Genomic DNA, 6,000 nt, shown 5'->3' with positions numbered 1-6,000 from the left:
AGCGTAATGTGATGCTGTGACAGGAGCAGAAAAGGCTGCCTGTTAACAGTATGTAGTTTAAAGGCAGACCTCACCGAGGACGCTGTTGTCGACGTTCTTTTGAGTGACACGGCAACATCAAATACAAGTTTCCACAATGAATGTCGTGACCTCGTCACCCCGGTCACACGGCAGAGCAGACAGCTGACAAGTGGGCAGGGGGAAAAAAAGCACCGCCCTACCCAACAAGCCCTCGATCAGCTGTCAGAAACTCACACCTCAAACAATCTCACCTGACACAAAACCGGTGAGATGCAGAGAGGATGAGGAAAGCACAAGAGGGCTAAAAAGTAAGGGAACAGATGGTGGGAGAGAAAGGTGAGGACGCTTAAAAAATAGACAAGAGGACAAAACAGGAAATTGCAAGTGCAAGAGTGAAATTGATAAAAGGCTGCAAAAGCTGATCATTTTTTTAAAAAAAGACAGAGTTAGATAGTCAAATGTAGTGAAACCGGGGCCATGCATTATTCTGTTATTATCCTGTCTGACGCAGTATCCAAAGTTTTTTTTTTCTTGAGGTGCAGGCAAGCAGTCCAACCTGTGGAATGAAATATTAAAGAGCTCGTATCTGCATGCATGTAGATCCCTGGGTTCAGTCTACATGACATGACAGCATAATCCCCAGTGCTCTGAGGTTCAGGCACAGCATTAAACGAAGAAGCCATGCAGAGCGATGAAGAGAAATAGTTCTTCCCTTTAATTAGGTTTGAAGGTTGTGAAAGACCAGAACATGACACTGACAGTTACTCTCTGTGGGCAAAAGCCAAGACCTGGAGACCAATTTGTAGCCAAGTCATTCAGTACTACTGTCTTACTGACCTGCACAGGGATGGGAAGATGGTGGTAATAAGAGAAAAGCAAATTGTCAGATTTTATTAAATAAGCAATTTGTGCAAAATGTTCAACAAGTTTAAATAAAGTATTAACCCAACAACTGCTAAAAGTAATAGTTTCACTTTTGGAAATTATGCTTTTGATAGGGTTTGGATACTAATGGCAGCTAGCTAGCTTAGCTTAAGGACAGGATCTTTCTGAAGTTTGGCTTTTACCAGAAGGCTGGAAATCAAAACTGCTTCATCTAAAAATATGACTGTTTATAGTTTTTAATTAACTATTATGTTATTTTGTTACCTTGCTTGCAGCAGTGACAGCATTACTTATTGCTAACAGTTAGCCGATTTCAGTTCGTGCATCGGGAGGAGGAATATAGCAGAGTGATTTTGAGTAGATTAGATATTGTCATTACTTTTTTAATGTGCAAAAAAATAAGAGTGTGACAGTAAAGTCCAAACTGCCTCCATGACAGCCGACAATTGCATTATTCTGCTTGCACAACTTTGGCTTTTTTGGCCAAGAACACAAAGTGATAAAATTGAGTGTATGCTGACCTCAAACCTGCAGCCAGAGCCTAAACTTCAAAAGGTCACAAAGGCATCGATGAGCAGTCAAGCTAACAGCATTGTGGCCTCCATTTCTGTTCATGCTTCTGCAGTAGAATCTCTGTGGTGATAGACAGAGTTTACCTTCATACTCATCCAACTTGCAGACCACCACAGCAGATTTTAAAAAGATTGAATGTGTGCAGATGCGTTGGACTGCAGCCTCAGATTTATAATGTCAGCTGGTAATTATGTGACAACGCATTTAAGATCAAGTTACACAGAAACATGAAAGTAATGTCAGTGTAACAAATTACTTTCTGCCTGGAGCAAAAAGTTACATAATACAAAAATTTACTTTAAAATAAGTTGTTTTGTTTTTTTACAAAAAAGGGGAACAAAGTAATGAGTAATAAATTACTTTTTTGACAACCCCAACACTGTTCTAGACAACATGTGCTTCATCTTTGTACAGAAAATACATAGTTATGTTTAACGTTTAGCTCAGTGTGTGTTTTTCTGTGTGTGTGTGTAATATACAGAAAACAATCCTCTCTATAAAAAAAAGAGCATGCAGGCAGTGTGGGAGTGCGCAACTATTCTCCACAGGATAAGGTGCTAAATGAAATGTAGACATTGTGAATGACGCTACATAGGTGTGAAAGACAAAGTACTCTGGGAAGTAATAGCGTTCTGGGCCATGTTTCCATTCAGGATGCAGACAACATTTTTTCACATAGCATGGCATTACTCAGCCCTGGCAGAAAGAAGATCAGTTGCCGCTATGGGGCTTCGTGAACCGGTGAACATAGGGCTCCAGGGATGACAGAGTGGGGGAGGACTGGGGTTAATGCGGCCTGCAGTCGGGGATGTCTGGTGTGGAACAGAGATGGGAGAGCAGAGGACAACTGTGTTCTCCCTGAGGTTAATATAGTATTATCAGCTGCACAACTGTCCTCTCATAGCCGCATCTATTTCAACAACTGCTGGAGGAAAGAAGGGGGCAGGAGGCGGGGGGATGAAGACAGAGAAAGATAAGAGAAGAAGCGACAAGAGAGAGAAGAAGGGCAAAAAAGGATGAGTGAGAAAAAAAACTTAGAAAACAAAGACAAAATAGATATTCTCAAGAGTGGACAGGAAAGTTTGAAGGCCTTGAAAGTTGATAACAGATTTAATTCTTCTCATATTATTTAATTTTAATGGCATAAAAAACACCATAAAACCCCAAAACAATAAAACGAAAACAAAACAAAAACACTAAGATGTCAAAAAATAGGAAATCAAATCTAATCATTCTCAACGGGGGACATGTAATATGCAGGAGCTCCTATGCCTGAATATGTTTTATAACTTAAAAGCAATAAAAGGTAATTCCATACTTTATTGACTTGAGTATACTCCCAGTGTTTGTTCCCTGCCTTTAGATGAAATCACAAAGACTCCTGCTCTTTCTTTAAGTTTGTCAAGGATCACAATGGAGTATGATTGATGCTAGTCGTCGCTTGTGGCCCCATTTTTCTGCTCTAAATAAACTGAAGGATAAATCCAGTTGCTAAGCCAGTCCCTCTAAGGGCTGACCTTTTGATAAGCTCATCTCTCAAATTTATGGCAGCTCGGAGAAGCATTATTGCCACAACCTAGAAATGGCTCATGTTGACATAAGATCGTTTACAAGCTTCTCCCCAGAAACCTCAAGGCTCAACATCTCTATGTGTGTACTAACAACGAGAGATTATCCTTGGAGCAAAATAACTTCAGCCTCTGCTTCACCTGAGATTGTGTTGTTATCGAGAGAGTGCGCGGTGGCAGAGACGGATTTTGTGTACACAATCCTGATATTTCATCACCACAACTTCCCAAACTTTTTTTTTTGTCTCTCTCTGGATTATCCAACTTCTCTATCGCCTGCCGTGTTCATCCCCCTCCTCCAGCTTAATTCAGCTGTTGAACTCAACCCCACAAATGACACAAGTCAGAGGATCCAAAGTTAAAGGTGGCCGGTGTTGGTGGTGGCGGCAAGCTACTGTTGTGCTACCCAACAGCGAAAGGCGAGCGTGATAAAGAGGAAAGGGACGGCTGGATCACTCATGTGTCCTCTGATTCTGGTTATCTGTCTCAGGCTCCTTGTTTGCTTGCATGATCCAGGCTGGAACCATCAGAAGCTTCCTCTCTTCCCCTTGTTCATGTCAACCATGACTTTCACTGAACTCGGAGCACACTGTTGAGATAAGGGCTCCAATCAGACTGACTGTGGCAATGGAACCGGTGAGAAAACATGGTGGACGGAGCCATCTGGCTGGCTCTTCTCGCTGTCCTCGCTCTGCTGAGCACAAAGCTGAACCACCTGTCTTGTCTGCTGCACTCTATAGCAGAAGCCGAGTACCACCAGGATGGTAGAACAAGATAGTGTGGATATGGTGTGTATTTGTTTAGTTGTGATTTTATAGTATAAAAAAAATGCTCAGAAAGAGAAGAATGGCTTTACTCAGTGGACTGGACTTTGTTTAAGTCTCTATTGGTCCTAAGGAATCATATAATACATCCCCAGACATACACCAGATATTTATCCCACTTTCTAAAAGCCTGCAACTTTATTTTCATGCCATCTTCTCTATCGACTTATTGACTGAGGCTTGGGCAAGGTCACCCGCAGAAGCTTCTGTGACAATATTCTCCCAGAGAATATTGGATTTTATCTGCATCTATTAGCAAAGCATTTGGGATGAAAGAAGAATCATTAAACATTTAGTAAGATACACCACTGTGCTTTGAAGAATAGCATTCTGCCGATGTTAAAACCCGGATCATGTCTCTGTAGCTATTAGGCAACGAGTGAGCATGTTTTTGAGTCCCAGACATTGCTTCTTTTTACAGTTGCAAGACTGTAAAAGTCACAAAACTATGAATAATTTATATTTACTGTGCAAAAGGTCTTGCTTGGAAAATTGGAAATAGGTGCAGCAATTTACTGAAACATGCAACCATTTATGGAAATACAGTATATAAGGGGGGGAAATGGGGTTTGTACAGTTGCAATGACCTTGAAAATCGATATATGATACGACCACCTTCATTCTATTGTTTTGAACCTTCACACGACCTTTACTATCTCAGACAAGCTTTCTTGTAGTTTAAGTAGTCTTCAGGAATACTTCATCAAATCTCTTGAAGGACACCGAAGCTATTCCTTGGATGTTGGCTGCCTCTGTGCTCTCTGTCAAGATGATTTGGACTCTGTCTTTATAGGTATTAATAGAGTAATAACACTGCATTAACATTGTGTTTGGGATCGTTTTCATGCTGATAAATGACGTCACTGCCATCCAGATGCTTTTCTGATTGCATGCTGGATCTACGTTCCTTTTCGGCAACGAGTTTGACAAGATTCCCAACACCAACGTTTGGAATACAGCCATACACCATGACAGAGCCTCCACCATGTTTTACTGATGGATGTAAACACTGACCTCCTCTGTATATGTTGATGATAATTTGAACCAAAAGTTTCAAATTTTACAATAAGACCTGTTGCTACTTATTTTCAGTGCAGCTCTTGTGTAATGTGGCATACTGCACCTGCTTCCCTTCCTTAAGAATGGATTTCTAATGAGCAGATAGATAAACTCAAGGACCTGATGCATACTCTGGTCTTTACTGGTATGCTGTAGATACTAAAGCTATCTGCTGCATATTGTTTATATGCTGTGGATAGTTTTTTAGCCATGCACCTTCTTCCTCTGTCCTCCATTTGTCCAGTTTTCTCACATTTTTAAGGACAAACTGAACACCATGCTTTTAACTAATAGCACTTTTCGAATCACCTTATAAGTGCAAATAAATTTTTTTTATATTATACGTTTATGTTAAACTCTGTTATATTTGGTGTAATACAAGGATTGGACTAAAAATGAGTGAAAAGGCGGCCAACTTTAAAAGAAAACCTGAATGAATATTGCTTAAGACCACTTAAAAGTAACAGCTTGGCTCCTTGGAAGCAAAATATAAAAATATGAGGGGGACACTCAAGACTTTGCACAATATTGTATTGTCTATCCAAATACCTTGAAGTATATTTGTTTTAAAACTTCCATTAACAATAACATTAATCATACCTGATCAAATTACTAGATAATTTTTCAGCTTTCTCCGTTATATCAGCCAATAACAGAAGCTGTCGGAAGTCACAGCCGTTTTATAGAAAGATATCCGAGTGTATGTGGTGAGACTCAACAGGGAGACTGAGGAGAAGCCGACATCTATCGAGCCCATCAGTGACAGAATATAAGACAGGATGCCCTGTTGGATCCTGGCAAAGTGATAAGTGCCTTGACCACGACAGTCATTACACCATCAGAATTAAATGATAAGATTCCAATTACCAGCTAATTTAAACCGCCGGTCAAATATGAGAAATAAAAGATGGAAAAAAGGATTTTATGTTGTAATGGCTTTCTGCAGGTGAAAAGGGAAATTGAGAAAATCTTGCAGATATTAAATAGGGTGGTATAAATGACCTGCCTCCATAAAAATAGCTCATTGCCTCATTAATCTACAAGGTATTCCTGCCCTTTTCACCAACATG

Source organism: Rhamphochromis longiceps, linkage group LG11 (genome assembly GCF_057381845.1).
Source record: "Rhamphochromis longiceps isolate RC_006_pf linkage group LG11, R_longiceps_female_GT1.1, whole genome shotgun sequence".
Lineage (NCBI taxonomy): Eukaryota > Metazoa > Chordata > Actinopteri > Cichliformes > Cichlidae > Rhamphochromis > Rhamphochromis longiceps.
The sequence above is the reverse complement of the archived record's forward strand: the minus strand, read 5'-3'. Positions refer to the sequence as shown.